This window comes from Garra rufa, chromosome 22, assembly GCF_049309525.1.
Source record: "Garra rufa chromosome 22, GarRuf1.0, whole genome shotgun sequence".
In the NCBI taxonomy this organism is placed as follows: Eukaryota; Metazoa; Chordata; class Actinopteri; order Cypriniformes; family Cyprinidae; genus Garra; species Garra rufa.
The window spans coordinates 33,939,381-33,958,204 of record NC_133382.1 but is presented as its reverse complement, the minus strand read 5'-3'; positions in this window follow the sequence as shown (position 1 = coordinate 33,958,204).

The following is an 18,824-nucleotide window of genomic DNA, read 5'->3' as shown; positions in this document are numbered from 1 at the left end:
ACACCTGTAGTGCTGTTAGAATCAGTCAGTGGATGAAAACAAATGCAGTCCTCATTTATGTACTGCACAAATCTTCAAAATGTCTCCTTTCGTTTCACTGGAACAACATGAGGTAAGGATTTAATGAGCAAAAATTACACAACATTTAACTTTGATTCACTTAACTTCAAAAACAGATTCTCGGATTCTCTACTTTATTTGTAGAGTCTCAAAAGGCCAGTAATCATGTATAAAGCTTCACCTTCAGTTCCATTAAGGAGACGTCCTACTAACCATCTCAGAATGATTCTGTTTTAATAGAGGATATGACAGCTGCCAGCTGTTATTTGCTAAAATCCCATTGAAATACTGTCAGATGTCTGAGGACAGTCAGCGATTATGGTTATAGCTAAAAGAAAGGTGATGGGCTAAACAACCTTCTCATATTTAACTAATACACTCTCAGAAAAAAAGTACAAAAGCTCACTGGGGTGGTACATTTTCAAAAGGTACTAATACAGTATGTACCATTGAGGTACTAATGTGTCTTTTTTATATATATTGATATGTACTAATAGGTACTAACACATTTTATAGGTAAATAAGGTTCGAAAGAGCCTTTATATCTTTTTTCTGGGATTTCTTGCACTACCTCGACTATATGCATTATGCAGTCATGTTGAAAAGGCCATGCGTGACTTTCTTTGCACATTCACTTTGTAAACACTGGGTTGCAGTGTTTACAAAGTGAACGTGCAAAGAAAGTCAAACACCCTTAACAAAAAAGATAAAACAAAGCACAGTTTTGAAGGAGAAAATGCAATGAAGTTTTTTCCAACCCTTCCCTTTTGAACTGGAGTGCACAAATGAAGAAGGTAATGCAAGACAAGCATTTGAGTTTAGTTTTGCTAGAGAAGACCTTTATTTCTCTGCTTTGATTGTGCAGAGCCTTTTGAAGCTGCATTTAAACTGCAGTTTGGACCTTCATCCCCATGAAGTCCACTATATGGAGAAAAGTCCTGGAGTGTTTTTCTCAAAAATGTTTTTTTTTTTTTTTTCGACTGAAGAAAGAAAGACATGAACATATTGGATGACATTTTATTCTGGAAAAGGGAACTAATACTTTATACATTAAAAGTAGTATACAAAATCTGATATGTTTCAATGCTTGTCTGTTACAATTTACCCAAGTGTGAGAGACTGGATACATCTCACGACTGCTGTTTCCTCAAAATTGTATGATGTTCTGTCTTGATTTCACCTTCTTTCATCTAAAAATTGCACAGGATTTGGTGAGTTAGACACAAGTCAATTTGGGACCTGGTGTGCAAGTAACTTTCAAATTATGTAAGAGAAGAACTTCATGTGTTCATCAAGACAGCTGTGGGTTTGAAGCAGAAGGTCTAAATCTGTTCTTGGAAAACCAAGGAGCTGAAATATCCTTCTTGGAAGAATATAACATTTACAAAGGAAGCAACCAAAATAGGGGCTTTTTTTGATGCACACCATCAAAAAAAAAAAAAAAAAAAAAAAAAGCACTACTACTTTCATTACCTCTAGATAGCAGTTCCGGCTTTGGACCTGGGAAACAGGCTTGTCAAAAGGGGAAACGTGATTGGCAGTGGTAAACTGTGAAGGAAATGGGATAAAATTGTAAGAACAAAAGATGCAAAAACTGAACTACCCTTTTCTTCATATAGTGGATTTCAGGGAGAGCCAATGGGTTGAAGGTCCAAATTGTAGTTTCAATGCAGCTTCAAAAAGAGAATGGGGAATAATGGTCTTATTTAGTGAAATTAGTTGTCTTTTTGTAAAAAAAAAAAAAAAAAAAAAAAAATTTATATATATATATATATATATATATATATATATATATATATATATATATACATATACCTATATACCTATATATATATATATATATATATATATATATATATATATATATATATATATATACCTTTAAACCGCAAATGCTCATCTTGAGCTACCTTGTTACTTTACAATTTACTCAAATGTGACAGGCTGGATTCATCTCACGGTCACTGTTTCCTTATAAAAGTATGACGCTCTGATTTGATTGTACCTTCTTTCATCTAAAAACTGCACTGGATTTATAAGTTAGACACAAGTCAACATGAGACCTGGTTATGCCATGGTGCAAGTGACTTTCAAATTATGAAGACACTCTGAGCTAAGAGACGAGTAAACACTCTCCCCAGAGAAGAACTTCATGTGTTCATCAAGACAGCTGTGGGTTTGAAGCAGAAGATCTAAATCTATTCTTGGAAAACGAAGAAGGTGAAATATCCTACTTGGAGGAATATAACATGAGAGAATATAATGAGAAGTCTTAAAAAAAAAAACACTACTGGTTTTATTACCTCTTGATTTTTCTAGCAGTTCCGGCTTTGGACCTGGGAAACAGGCTTGTCAAAAGGGGAAACATGTGATTGGCAGTGGTAAACTGTGAAGGAAATGGGATAAAATTGTAAGAACAAAAGATGTAAAAACTGAACTACCCTTTTCTCCATATAGTGGACTTCAGGGAGAGCCAATGGGTTGAAGGTCCAAATTGTAGTTTCAATGCAGCTTCAAAAAGAGAATGGGGAATAATGGTCTTATTTAGTGAAATTAGTTGTCTTTTTGTAAAAAAAAAAAAAAAAAAAATATATATATATATATATATATATATATACATACACCTATACCTATATACCTATATATATATATGTACCATTAAACCGCAAATGCTCATCTTGAGCTACCTTGTTACTTTATAATTTACTCAAATGTGACAGGCTGGATTCATCTCACGGTCACTGTTTCCTTATAAAAGTATGACGCTCTGATTTGATTGTACCTTCTTTCATCTAAAAACTGCACTGGATTTATAAGTTAGACACAAGTCAACATGAGACCTGGTTATGCCATGGTGCAAGTGACTTTCAAATTATGAAGACACTCTGAGCTAAGAGACGAGTAAACACTCTCCCCAGAGAAGAACTTCATGTGTTCATCAAGACAGCTGTGGGTTTGAAGCAGAAGATCTAAATCTATTCTTGGAAAACGAAGAAGGTGAAATATCCTACTTGGAAGAATATAACATGAGAGAATATAATGAGAAGTCTTAAAAACTACTGGTTTTATTACCTCTTTATTTTTCTAGCAGTTCCGGCTGTGGACCTGAGAAACATAGCACAGGCTTGTCAACAGAGGGAACAGGTGACTGACAGTGGTAAACTGTAAAAGAAAATGGGATGAAATTGTAAGAACTAAAGATGCAAAAACTGAACTACCTTTTTAGGTCATGCGTGATGTAACCGACCCAGTGTTTACAAAGCGAAGGTGCGAAGAAAGTGAAACACCCTTTACAAAAGAGATAAAACAACAATGTCGAAGGATTTTGAAGTTGGAGAAAATGCAAGGAAGTTTTTTCCAACCCTACCCTTTTGATTTTGCAGAGCCTTTTAAAGCTGCATTGAAACTGCATTTTGGACCTTCAACTCATTGGCTTTGATGAAGTCCACTACACTCTTAAAAATAAAGGTGCTTCACGATGCCATAGAAGAACCTTTTTTGTCTAATGGTTCCATAAAGAACCATTTCACATCTGAAAAACCTTTCTGTTTCACAAAAGGTTCTTTGTGGTGAAAGAAGGTTCTCCAGATTATAAAAAGGTAAGAAAGAACCTTTGACTAAATGGTTCTTTGTGGAACAAAAAAAAAGAGTTCTTCTATGGCATCGCTGTGATGATCCTTTTAAAGCACCTGTATTTTTAAGAGTGTATGGAGAAAAGTCCTGAAATGTTTTCCTGAAAAAAAAAAAAAAGTTCAACTTAAAAAAGAAAGACATGAACAACTTGACATTTTATTCTAGAAGCGAACTAATCCTTTAACATTAAAAGTAGTAAACAAAATCTGATGGAACACAAAAAGTGCTATTTGATGTTTTTGAATGCTTGTCTTTTACAATTTACCCAAGTGTGACAGACTGGATTCATCTCACGATCACTTTCCTCATAAAGGTATGACATTCTGTTTTGATTTTACCTGCTTTCATCTAAAAATTGCACTGGATTTGGTGAGTTAGACACACGTCAGCTTGGGACCTGGTGATGCCATGGTGCAAGTGACTTTCGAATTATGAAGACACTCTGAGCTAAGAGACGAGTAAACAGTCTCCCCAGAGCAGAACTTCATGAGTTCATCAAGACAGCGGTGAGTTTGAAGCAGAGGATCAAAATCTGTTCTTGGAAAACCAAGACGCTGAAATATCCTACTTGGAAGAATATAACATTTACAAAGGAAGCAACTAAAATAGGGGCTGTTTTTCATTCCATCAAAAATCGAAAAACCAAAAACAGCAATGAGAGGTCTTTCAAAAAATACACAACTACCATTATTACAGTTTTTCACGATTGCTTAGGCACAATTTTAAAAACAAGGCTCATTTTGTCAAAACGCTACACACAATTCACACATCTACACACACAAGTAGCAGAACATCTCAGATCTTTTGCAAAATGAAACACTTAAATCAAAACTGTACAATAATTTACCAAAAGCTTGTTTTGGTACCATACGGTGCACACATGGTTCATACAGTCGGATTCAGTTTGATTTTTTTCTCTTTTCTGAGATATTGTTAAAGAATATGAATATACTGTCCAAACACAACACATGAGACAAGTATTGCACCTTGATGAAAGTATTTATTTTTCACTACGTGTAAAATCCTTCAGTACATCATTGCAATTAGGCTGCATTTTGCACTGAAAATCAGAACATATTCTAAATACAATATAGTGTATAAACATTTGTGGAGAAAAAAACACCCTAGCATCATCTCTTCATGTAGCTGGATATGGGCACTTTGTCCACATTACAACCAATGTCCTCCCTAGCAAGACGACAAGGGAAGAATTTTCTCGAATGGCGACTCCTTCCTTGTCCAGACTCTGCTTCTATTCGGTCACACAGGCCTCCTCCAGAGCTTGAATGAGGGGGATAACATAGAGATCATAAACCGTCCACTACCATGCGTAAGGGAAAAAGGAAAGGAAGGGAGAGTGTTGTGGAAGTTACTGTAATAATGGAACAAGTTTCTGGTTGCATTAGTCCAGTACCTAGTCTGTCCAATAATTAGTCTGTCTAAAAAGGTGAGTTTGTGCTCTGTATTGTAAGGACCTATTCTGGCTAGTGGAGGAGCCCATTTTGCATGATTGCAGCATATATAGAGATGTTCCCACAGCATTGACCCGGGACATTCAAAATAGCTTTTTTTTTGTGGCAAAAGATGATTCCTCTTACTGCAACACTGCCTTTCAGTTTTGTTGAAAAAAAAAAAAAAAATCACCTGTTGCCTTTTTATAGTGCTTACACCTTGATTGTTGTGTTTACAGTCAATCACCTAAGTGTCTGCACACCTGATGGCCATGTTTTATCAATTGGTTCATACGTGTAGTATTTTGGAAAGCAGTGCCTTAAAATGGCAAAGAAGAGACATCATGTTAGATTTCTGTGTCTAATGTAGAGAAGTGTGTTTAGAGTCCTGCAAAACAATGTGTGTAGTGTTTTGCAAAAAGTGTGAGGCTGAGAATGTGCTTATAGTTGTGTAGATTTGGGCTGAGGTTTTGCTCCTTGGGTGTCATGTTTCACTAACTGTGTGTTATTTTTAATTTTAGTGTGTAAGCAATCGTGAAAAACTACTCTTGATTTTTCTAGCAGTTCCGGCTGTGGAGCTAGGAACATAGGCTTGTCAACAGGGGGAACAGGTGATTGGCAGCTGTAAACTGTGAAGGAAATGGGATAAAATTGTAATAACAAAAGATGCAAAAACTGAATGCCTTTTTCTCCATATAGTGGACTTCAGGGAGAGCCAACAGGCAGAAGGTCCAAATTGTAGTTTCAATACAGCTTCAAAAAGAGAATTGGGAATAATGGTCTGATTTAGTGAAATGAGTTGTCAAAAAAAAAAAAAAAATGATATACCTTTAAACCGCCAATGCTCACCTTGCACTACCTTGACTACATCCATTACGCAGTCATGTTGAAAAGGTCATGCGTGATGTAGGAGGAAGTACCGACTCAGTGTTTACAAAGCAAACATGCAAAGAAAGACAAATGCCTATTACAATGCCTATTATTTTGAAGTTGGAGGAGAAAATGCAATGAAGAAACTACAACTATGTACTGGAGTACACAAACAAAGAAGGTAGTGCATGCAAGATAAGCATTTGTGGTTAAAAAGTTTCGACATTTTTCTTTTTTTAGTAAACGAGTTTAGCTTGGCTAGATAAGACCCTTATTCCTCTGCTGAGTCCTTTGAAGCTGCATTGAAACTGTAATTTGGACCTTTAACCCATTGGCTTCCATTAGAAACATGTCAACTTGGGATTGGGTGATACCATGGTGCAAGTGAACGATGCCATTGAACTCTTTCCACAAAGAACAATTCAGTCAAAGGTTCTTTAAAGAACCATCTCTTTCTTACATCCATCTCTTTCTGAAGAACCTTCTTTTGCCACAAAGAACCTTTTGTAAAGCAGAAAGGTCCTACAGATGTGGAAGGTTCTTTATGGAACTATTTAAAAATAAAAGGTTCTTCTATGGCATCGTGAAGCACCTTTATTTTTAAGAGGGCACCTTTAAATTATGCAGACACTCTGAGCTAAGAGATGAGTAAACGTCTCCCCAGAGAAGAACTTCATAAGTTCATCAAGACAGCTGTAAGTTTGAAGCAGAAGATCTAAATCTGTTCTTGGAAAACCAAGAAGCTGGAATATCCAACTTGGAAGAATATAACATTTACAAAGGAAGCAACTAAAATAGGGTCTTTTAAAAATGCTGTGCACTCCATCAAAAATTGAAAAAACCAAAAACACTACTGCTATTATTACCTCTCTTTTCTAGCAGTTCCGGCTGTGGACCTGAAGAACACAGCATAGGCTTGTCAATAGGGGGAACAGGTGACTGGCAGTGGTAAACTGTGAAGGAAATGAAATAAAATTATAAGAACAAAAACTGAACTACCTGAAAATGAGCGTCATATAAATGCTAAAAGACTCACGTCAGAATTCACCATGGATTTACAAATGTTCTTTTTGCCCAAGCAATGCGATATTTAGTATTACTCTAGTCAGTTTCTGCTTTCCAATCGACACAAATGTGGTTCAACAGCCACAAAGTATTTCAGCTTAGATTCACCTTACATACAGACACATTCCCCATATGTAAATTTTGCTTACACTGCTCTCATGTGTACTCCTCCAAATACCATGTGACCCAATGGCAATTTTCATGCCTGTTGCTCATTTGCATTTCAAACACATTTCAGTCCCCCGTGCCAACCCCTGGCTTGTTAGCAACGCCAAAAGATGAGCAATGAAGTTTCTTCATTAGCGAAATGCAGTCTCCGCTTCATTTCCATCTATATATTTCTCCAGTGCACAGCTATGTTTATGAAGTTATCTCTGATATTTCCCTCGTATCATTCCTGAAAGTGATTTTTAGATAGGTGCTTCTAAAATATCAAGCAAGCATTTGTTGATAAAAGCCTGGCTGACGTGTCAGAGCTAATCAGAGTCAGGAATCTCTGGAAATTGCTGGAAATGGAGAGAGGGGTCAGTCATAATGGTTAAAAGGCAAAGTACTGCATCTCTTTACTTTAAGCAAGAGGGAGAAATGAAAAGAGAAGCTTTTATCATAGCATTTTCAGCTTCAAGGCAATCAGCTTCAGACGGCCCCCTGAGGGACCCCACGGCGAGCTCCTGTCAATTGAGTCAGCAGAGGGTGGCCGTGACAGAAAGAGGGAGAGTTGAAGAGGACGTCCTCTTCAGCTGATGGGACAAAATGTTACTTCAAAGAAAAAATACAGACAAGTGTGAATAGAATGCAAGAGTGATATCAACCTATAGAGAAAGAGTTCAATAGTTTATCAGGTCAAAGTCGGGAGCCATTTTCATTTCAAACCTGCACAAATGTCAAAGTGTAATAAAACGCAAAAGGCTAAAAATGTACCTTTAGATACATTCACCACAGTTTTCAGCTGAAATGAACACTAGAAATAGTAAATGTAAGTGTTGAGTTTGTTAGCATTTATATGAAGCTGTTTTTCAGGGAGTTCCATTTTTTGCATCCTTTGTTCTCACAATTTCATCTCATTTCCTTCACAGTTTACTGCTGCCAATCACTTCTTCCCCCTGTTGTCATTTGTACAAGCCCATGCAACGTTCCTCAGACCCACAGCCAAAGCTGTTCAAAAATCAAGAGGAAATAAAAGTAATAGTGTTTTTTGAAAGACCTCTTATTGCTATTTTTGATGAAGTGCCACAGCAATTTTTAAGTTACTATTTGAAACCTAGGCTCATTGGAAAAACAAAAAAAAAACAAAAAACATGCTTCTACTTACATTTTTGCAAAACTCTTTAAAAAACAAACAAACAAAAAAAAAAAAAACGCTGCAGCTTGCTTCAGTTCACTAGTGGTCTTTTTACACAAATTATGATTACAAGGGCAAATTATTAATTATTATGACTTATTTTTGCGTGATTTCTCAATACACTGTTTTTGCAGTGTGTGATTTGTAAATTAATACATTTTGATGTTTTCATCACTTAACCAGCTTCTGGTATGGCTTTTCTGATGTTGTAAACTTGCTCTGTAGCTCACCTGGTACAGACCAATTCGGTGTTTGCAAACAGTTATGTTTGTAGCTACTCCCCTGTCTCAGTGTATATATAGTCCTCAGTCTCTCACTCCCATTGTCCGGTGATAAAGTCTCTATGTATTTGTCTTGCTCCTCGGTTTTATTTTGTAAAGTTGCGACGTGTTTGTGTACCCCTTGGATTTTGTTTTGTTTATTTAAATATATAAGTGTGTTATTTGCTACCTCGGTCTCCTCCTGCTCTCCCTGGCTCCTTGTCTCTCCAGCACGTGTGACAATACTATAGAAATTAAACTTAGATATATTTTAGAGGAATGTGCAGCAATTGTATAGCAGTGTAGATTTACTGTCCTCTGAAAATAACTCAGCTTACAGCCATTATTGTCAAAACAGCTGGAAGCAAAAGTGAGTGTGCCCTAAGTGATAACATTAGTATGTTTAACCATGCAAAATCATGTTTATGTTTTTGCCTGCTTGACAGGGCCATACAAAGTTGTGTATCTTGTATTAGAGCAGTTAAAATTTAAGTACAAGTCTCTTATACTGACCGCTGGATGCAAACAGTTTGCTGAAGACAACCTGTCCAAGAGCATGAATTACTGGAACCATGTCCTGTTGTCTGATAAGACTATAAGATAAACTTGTTTGGCTCAGATGGTGTCCAGCATGTGTGGTGATGCCCTGGTGAAGAGTACCAAGAAAATTGTGTCTTGCCTACAGTCAAGCATAGTGGTGGTAGCATCATGGTCTGGGGCTGCTTGAGTGCTGCTGGTACTGGGGAGCTGCAGAAAACATGGATTCACAGTGGTTTGGCCCACTGCCTGCTCTACACACGAGCCAGGTGTGTGGTTACGGCTCAATTAATGTTGAACTCCAGTAAGTGATTCTCTTTAATGTAGTTGATGCAGACTCATTCATAAATTAGTTACGGCACAAATGCTGATTACCGATGTAATTTTCCATGAATCTGCTATAGTAGCGATTAAAATATTACTTATCTAGTTAACGTTAGCTTGTTTACAGTAGCTTGTTGCATAATGCACTGCAACTAAAACGCCAAATCCATTTCCCATGCATTGTTTTATTTGTGACTACTTGGCATAATGTTAACTTAACATTAATGGCCACAATTAGCATATTGTTTATGTAACAGAGGCCAGCTAGTAGGTGCTGTGCAGGTAAACCTCACTCCCCTGATCTCAAGAGATGCACTAGCCAATGATGCTAGTGGTTGCAGCCTTTAGCCTCCTTGTTAATGCGTACGCCTCCCTTGCCGGAGACCCAGGTTCGAGACCCGTTCGTTGCGGTTGTGAGTAGAACCACGGTGTAAGAGGTTACATTTAGCTGTGCATTTACTAAATGAGCACTGTGTTACATCCGAACTGACCCCACTGTATTTTTTTGTATAATCAATTTCTATTCTGTTCTTAAGTGTCTTAATTCATTGTAAATACAATTTTAAACATTTTTTTAATTCCTTGTTTTTATTGTTGTGTATCTTTATAAGTACAATTTGACTTTATTATTTTGTGTCCCCTTCAAAAATTGCTTGAGAAATATGATATCTATTGTCCCCCCTACTGTTAAATGAAATTTACGCCCATGCCCAAACCCTATTAAGCACCTGTGGGGCCTCCTCAAGCATAAGGTGGAGAAGTACCATGTGTCTAACGTCCAGTGGAAGATGGTCGCAGCAACAACCTGTGCAGCTCTGGTCAATTCCATGCCCAGGATGATTAAGGGAGTGCCAGATAACAATGGTGCTAACACAAAATATTGACACCTTGGACAAGTTCACTTAGGGTGTACCTCACTTTTGTTGACAGCTATTTTGACAATAATGGCTGTATATACAATAAATCTATACTGATATACAAGCTGCACATTGACTACTGTAAATGTTTAAAGGGATAGTTCGAGCATTTCAGACATGAAGTTGTATTCAATCCTTATCAGCACTATAGTGTATACACACTGACCCACACTGCGTTCATCTCCCTGGTCAGAGTTCTGGCCGCTGGAAGTTTTTCAAGAAAGTAGTCACGGTTAGTTTCCGGGGCCTCAAAACTGTGCGTTTTTACGTGAAAAAAATATATGCGTTTCAAAGCTTGATTAATTTACATCACAAAAAACACTCCTGACAAAAATCATACCTCAGTTTTAATCGGCACTATATTCTTCCCGTTTCCATCAATCCGCGCTGCTGTCAGTTCGCACGTTCCGATCAGCTGTTGATAGCGCGACTCGCTGACAACATGTCTGACTACGAAACTTCTGATGATGAAACCAATTTTAGCACAATGTCAGACGGAACAGACGATATATATATTTTTATATTAGACCTCGTTTCACGTGATTTCCACAGGAGTCTAAACATCAGATTGTTTACTGTACAGTTTAGACATGGGATCTCCAGTCCTCGTGAGCTACTGTCTTTCTGGTTTTAGTTTTTCTCTGATGCAACACACCGGACTCAAATCAACGGGTAATTAGCAGGCTTGTACAGAATGTCTCATTTGAGAAAGGTGTCCTGTCATAGGAAAACATCGAGCTGCAGGAATGTAGCTCACGATGACCGGAGTTGGAGATACCTGGTTTAGACCTACCTGTATGTGACTTCAAGCACACTTATAAACACGATGATACCGACACACGTTCCGCATAGTTACAGACAATAACAAATATAGCAAAGCATCATATTTTGTTGTGTTATATAGATTCAATTAAATTCATTAGTTATGACATTTGCCGATTTTCTGGGAATTTACAAGTTCGCACCATTGTTAATTTTCTACTTTTTACGTCGTTGTCATTCGAGTGTGTAATGGAACAGCTGATCGGAACGTGCGAACTGACAGCAGCGCGGATTGATGGAAATGGGAAGAATATAGTGCCGATTAAAACTGAGGTATGATTTTTGTCAGGAGTGTTTTTTGTGATGTAAATTAATCAAGCTTTGAAACGCATATATTTTTTTCACGTAAAAACGCACAGTTTTGAGGCCCCAGAAACTAACCGTGACTACTTTCTTGAAAAACTTCCAGCGGCCAGAACTCTGACCAGGGAGGTGAACGCAGTGTGGGTCAGTGTGTATACACTATAGTGCTGATAAGGATTGCATACAACTTCATGTCTTAAATGCTCGAACTAACCCTATTTCATGCTGTGACTGTAGGGCTAATATAATATGTTCCCTATGAACTGCATATGTGAATATTATGTAGACCTATAGTTTAAATCAAATTTATGCTTTAAAAGTAGAGTAATCATAGCAGGTTTTATCTATTAGTCTGTCTGTTTTAATGTCTGCTTTTAGCTTCAAATGGCATCTTTGATGACAGTATTCTATAAAATTTGATTTGCATTCTGATTCTGATATCCAAAGGTACAACAATACATTTTATCTCTTATTCTGTGTTTTTCTTCTGTTTCACTCCACTTGTTACCAGTGTTTTTCTGCCACCACAATGTGTGTGCAGCTGCAAGTGACGTAACTGTGATGTCTACTCCAAATAGGTCTATAGCGTCGATTGTGATGTGAAAATGTCATCGATAAAAGATAAAATGTCTTGGCTAGTTCAGCAGTTAGGTTTAGGATAGAATTTAGTGTAGAGGGTGTACATGTGTATATTATAGAAAAGCTAGAATAAAAAAAAATAGGAAAAAAATTAAGTTTCATTTCAAAATATAAATAAATAAATAAATAAATAACCACAAAATGACCAGTGGCATAGTTCAATAGCATATCTGTTTAAAGTCTACAGCAGCATTTCCAGAACTGTGTGTGTTCTAGTCTGGTCGTCTCAAGGACAAAGAGACAGTAAGGACATCTCTCTGCATATGGCATTTGAGTGCCGCTGTGGAGGTGTCTAACACTGAACATGCCTGACTGGCCGACATTTACTATAGAGATGACAGACGACACCAGGGACTAGAGTCATGAAGCGTACACACATTAGGACAAAAGCAAGCCAGTGCTGAATAAAAAAGAGAAGTGGTTGCATTAATTTCAACAAGGTCAGAGTTTAGTCTGGCTTAAAACAATTTTCTGTTTCAGAAAGCCCTGTGAGAATAGTTGACTTTGCATATGATTGGAACATTCCTTCCATAACAAAACATATTATGCTAATGTAATATTATTCTTAAACTTTAGTGTGTGTATGCTATGTATATTGTACAGTCAAACCAAAATAACAATGATTTTGATTTGTTTTTACTAGTGGGGGCAGTACACTATAGTACATTTATGTAAGTGAGGATAACAAAATAAAGTAAACTGTGACATTTTATACCCAAAAATTCTTTATACAGTGGGCTACTATTAAAATTGATAACAATTTGGGACCAAAAGATTTGATTTGACACTTATCTGACATTATCAAGATGAATTTGTTCTGACACAGTTTAACTCTTCAGTTCTTCACACATTTTATTACCATTTTCTAAACTATAGCTAATAAACTGTGATAATATAGGAAATGTTGAAGGTGTCTGAATACATTTCGGTTTAACTGTACATCTACCTGAAAAAAATGTCTATTTACCTGAGAGAACTTTACATTATATTATAAGCACACAAAGTTTTGATTGGTGTATCCTTGGTGAACATAAGAGACATCTTTCAAAAACACATTAAAAATTTCTGAAATTACTTTGGATGAATATAAAGTTTGAAAGAAAAGCAGTTATTTGACATAATTTTTTTGTAACATTACAAATGTCTCTACTGTCAGTAATAACTAATTAAATGCATTCTTTCAGTATTAATTTCATTAAAAAAGGCAGTATTGTATTATACAGTTAAACCAAAAAGTATTCAGACACCTTCAACATTTCTCACCTTATGACAGTTTATTCGCTATAGTTTAGAAAATGGTAATAAAACATGTCAAGAACTCAAGTCAGAATAAGTTCATCTTGATAACTTTGATAGAAATGTATGTAACAAAACATGGTCAGGCCATAGTGTCAAATCAAATCTGTGGTCCCAAATTGTTATAAATTTTACTGGTAGTCCACTGTATGAAGAATGTTTGGGTATAATATGTCACAGTTTACTTTATTTTGCTATCCTCACTAACATAAATTAACTATAGTGTCCTGCACCCACTAGTAAACAATATCTGGCACCTGAATCATTTTTGGTTTGACTGTAAATGCAACCTAGTGTAACTGTGCAGCACAGACTACTTGAAAAATCTGTAGAAAGTGTACGTACGGAACTTGAATAAATACTTTTTAGCTGAACTGGCCATTAGAAAGTTATTTCTGACACAAACTTGCCTGTATCTCTGGAGAGCATGACATTTTCACTTAATACGGCACAACTAAAACACAATTATCAAGAAGGGTAAAAAATGTTCCACTCTGGTCTGTCGTGTTTTATGTTGCTCTCATCGGCATGAACATTTAGCCCTGCTTGGAGTTAAAGGCTTATGAAAGTTAAAGACTGAAACTCTCAAAGTTGCTTATGCTGTTAGAAGTACGATGACACAAGCTCTCTGCTCAAATCTTGTATTTTTTTTTTTCTTCAGGAGCATTCCTGAACTCGACCACTATTTAAGCTCATTACAAGTCTGAGTCTGACAGAAATGTATTACCCCAAGAGTCCAATATTTCTAACCCAGAGATTTACAATTCACTTATCACATTTTCTTCACTGGGTCTGGAACTTTCTGCTATTTTCAAAGGAGCCCAACGGAATTCAATAAAGTCTCCTTCACTTCCAGGAAGGACTGCATATTGGACGTACATATTGAACTATCGCTCTTAACAGAGGATGTCAAGCTGCCCGGTAAAGCAGAATTTAACAACACCATTTTAAAGGCTCTATTAAAGATTAATTTAATATGTCCACAGTAAGAGATTCTGACATGTTGGCCTGGATATCAGCAAGCTTTCAATAGATGCTCTCAATTTTTCTCCCAGACTACATTCAATAGCTGTCTGATCTATACAGCATATTCCATCAAAAGTAATATAAACATTGTTTAACTCCGATGTGGCAAATATAAAATAATCTACGTTTATACAGCTACTGGATGTCTACTACTTTTACAGGGATAGTTCAGCCAAAAACTAAAATTTTCACAAATCTGAAAAAGCTTTTTCCACTTTAAAGAGCCTTTTGTACAATGGAGGAATTTAGCATTACATCACCAATAGATAGTGAATGGGTGCCGTCAGAATGAGTCCAAACAGCTGATAAAAACATCACAATAATCCACAAGTAAACCACACAACTCCAGTTCATCAGTTAACATCTAGTGAAGTGAAAAGCTGTGTGTTTGTAAGAAACAAATTTGTCAATAAATATTTTTTTCTTTAAATCGCAAGTCATGCTTTCTCCATTGAAAAAAAGTCATCTTGTTTGAATCAGGAGAGAAATATGCAGAGATAAATCATTGTTTACAAGCAAAAACAGTTCTTGTTTTTTTGTTTGTTCAGTGATAGTTGTTCATGAGTCCCTTGTTTGTTTCTTTTTTTTTTTATTTTTTTTATTTTTTATTTTTAGCATTTTTGTGTATTTGAACCCCTTCCAACAATGACTGTGTGATTTTGAGATCCATCTTTTTTACACTGAGGACAACTGAAGGACTCATATGAAACTATTACAGAGGGTTCAAACGCTCATTGATGCTCCAGAAGGAAAAACTATGCATTAAAAGCTAAGGGTGAAAACTTTTGAACAGAATGAAGAACATTTTTCTTATTTTGCCTTAATCTAATATATTTTCATTTAGTACTGCCCTTCAGAAGCTAAAGACAATACTTATGTTTCCCAGAAGACAAAATATGTTAAATCTTCCCTTAAATTTACAGTTTGAACCTTCTTTAATAGCTGCATATGAGTCCCTCAGTTGTCCTCAGTGTGAAAACATAGATCTTAAAATGATATAGTCATTGTTGGAAAAGGTTCGAATACACAAAAATGCTGAAATACCAAAGAATTTGTGGAACATGAAGGATTTTTCTGAAGAACAGCAGGCAGTTTAACTGTTCAGGACAAACAAGGGAACAACTATCACTAAAAAAACAAAAAAAACAAACAAAAAAAAACAGCTGTAGATCATTCAGGTAACAACACAATACTAGTAAAAAAAAAATCAAGCAGATGTAAACTTTTGAATGGGGTCATTTTTATAAATTCAACTGTTATTTTTTATTGTGGACTTTATGTAAACTTTTTTTTAGCGTATTCAGGTCAGTACTAAATAAAAACAACACATTTTGTATGACCCCTCTTAATTTGGTAAAATAATATACTTCTTGTATGTATGTCTATATCTCGAATAACCTGAGGGTGAGTAAACATTTAGCAACTTTAAATTTTTGGGTGACTATAAAACTATTACTTTGTTTGTGTATGTGCTTTATTTTCCATGAACATAACAATTAAAGTTAAAGTTAGTAGTTGGGGACTTTGTTTTAATACATAATCCTTTTGAAAATGCATATTTTATAATGTGATAAACATACAGTATATCCCAAATATTCATCATTTGCACTCAAGCCAAGTGTTTTATTTGTGGTTTACACCCATGTGGCCTTGTTAGAGATATGGTTTATGCACAAGATATCGACCACAGTCATGATAAATGACTGGCTATAATACTGGATTATTTAGAAAGTGTGAAAAGCCAAACAAACATCCTCCCTGCTGAGTCCAACTGCATTCGGAGAAGCTCCATTAATTGAATTATTCGTGTGTGCAGGAGACTACAGGAGGCTTGTGGCCTCTTGCCTTTGACCGATTCACTATTATAATGCTCCAGTTTGAGTGATATTACTTAAGTATGATTTAAACTGAATAGAGCAACATTCGCTGAAGGAGATCCGTCAGAACTCTCCCTGTAATTATGAGTTTGACAGCGCACTCAGTCCCTGACAAACACAGACGGTTCAGATGGGCTTTAGTAGAGGCTGGTGGCACTGGAGGGCTGGTAATTGGAACAACACTGCTGTGTATTAGCAATCAGAACACAGTGGGACAAACCAGCTAAAATCTCCCACTGCTTAAAGCCTCGCTCATCTCAGCAATGGGCCGCCTATGACAGGAACACCACGCGGTGCAGTCATTATTTACTCTGACCATTTCTTTATTGAGGTTCCCTCCATAGGATGGACTCAGCAGACAACAAACAAGAGATAGAAGAAAGTCAAGATTTGTTATTCTAAATGCATGCAGTCTACTCACTGGAATAAGGTTACGTATGACTTTTCTCAGCTATATCTGGAAGCATTTATTTGATGTTTTATCTATACTGCAGAGTACACAATCAGCCAGCAGCTTCTGTCAACTTCTGTCAAAAGCAGTAATTGTGAAATATTTTTCTATTTGAATGGATTTTAAATATAATTTATTAAAATCAAAGCTACATTTTCAGCATCATTACTTCAGTCTTCAGTTTCACATGATCCTTTAGAAATCATTCTATTATGCTCATTTTCTGTTTAAGAAACCTTTTTGCAAAGGTAAAATTCTGAATTATTCCAAAAAATTAAATTTAATTATTTAACCCTAGTGAACTTTAGATATCCTACATAAACTTGCAATGGTAAAAATTTAATTATTTAAAAAATCTAATTTTACTTATTTTTTTTTTTTTTTTTAAAGGCGAGACACTGCAGGTGAATAGGGTAAAAAAAAAAAAAAAAAAAAATATCACCTTACTTACCCAGTTGATTGATTACATTGATAATTGCTTACAGTTTTTGTATTACAATTTTCCTAAAATGTTAGGTTTAAATATGCAAATGAGGCATTATTTAATGAAATATGTGCTAATTTGCATACATTTCTAGTACAAAAATCAAAACACTGGATGAAGTCTGTTTCAAAATTCCTGTTTAATTTATTTTGACATATTAGAGTCAAATCTGTTTACAGAGGGGGTTTGTCACTCCACAATTCAGAAAAAGCTTAGAACAGACAGAAAAACTAACAAAATATTTTTTTTACCATTTTTGGGGGAATAAAATGTTGTATAAAATCAATAATAAAAATTTGGTATGTGTAAGTGCTACTGATGTGGATATTTATGGCTCAGTGTAGGAGAAAAAAAACTCATTTTAAGAAAACGACCTTTAAAAATATGTATTATAATTAAAATCTATTGACACAAATAGATAAAGTGCTATAAAAGAAACACTTAGTGTCTTCTGGGTGTTTTCTTTCCACTAGTCTGAAAAAAACACTTTATGAAACACCAAAAAGTCCAAAATCTCAAACTTGACATGTGCATTTCACAATCAGAATCAGAATCTGAAAGAGCTTCATTGCCAAGTATGCTTGCGCATACAAGGAATTTGTTTCAGTGTTATTAGCTTCCAGTACACAGAGACAACAACGCACAGACAATAAAAATGAGAGAATAAGAAAAGTTACACATATGTAAGCATAAATAGACCAAAAATAAATATAGAAAATAATAATAATAATTTGTAAAAAATAAATTGACAAATAAATATGTATGTACAGTATAGGTGATAGGATGGAATGCAGGGATGTGTTAGGGTGGAGGTGGTAGCAGTAGATGTCAGATTATTCCACACATTTTTTGCACAAAGGGAGGAACATTTTAACTGTTCTTAAGGTGGACTGCCTGGGGGAAAAACTGTTCATTCGTCTGGTAGTCCTGATATTTGGGTCTCTGTAGCGCCGGCCGGATGGTAAGAGTTCAAAGAGAGGATGGCTTGGATGTGAGGGGTCCAGAGTGATTTTCTGAGCTCTTTTCCTCACTCTGGAAAAGAGCATATGCAGTGTCTCCTCTTAATGTCACCCTAGTCAACTTTGGACATCCTACATACACTTGCAATTGTACATTTTCTGCTAGGCAAATCTGCTAAAAGATACAGTGTTTCCTTCAATGTTTTATATGACTTTTATTCGAATTGCTTGCTTTATGTTGGTCTAATCTGGTTTTCGGCATGTTTTTGGATGATGGGGTTTTAAAGAGAAAGCATATGGTTGAAATCAGCAAAACAAATTAGCAAAACAACTTTCACCTTAAACATCCTTTTAGAGAGTGACACACTTGACATGAGCAGGGCACAATCAACCTCATCTCCATGGTAACCCAGTGGCATTATGGGAAAAGAGACAGAAAACTGAAGGAAGCGATGCTGCTGTTTTAATGAAGGCTTGTATGAGAGCCAGATTTGGCCCCAAATCCATC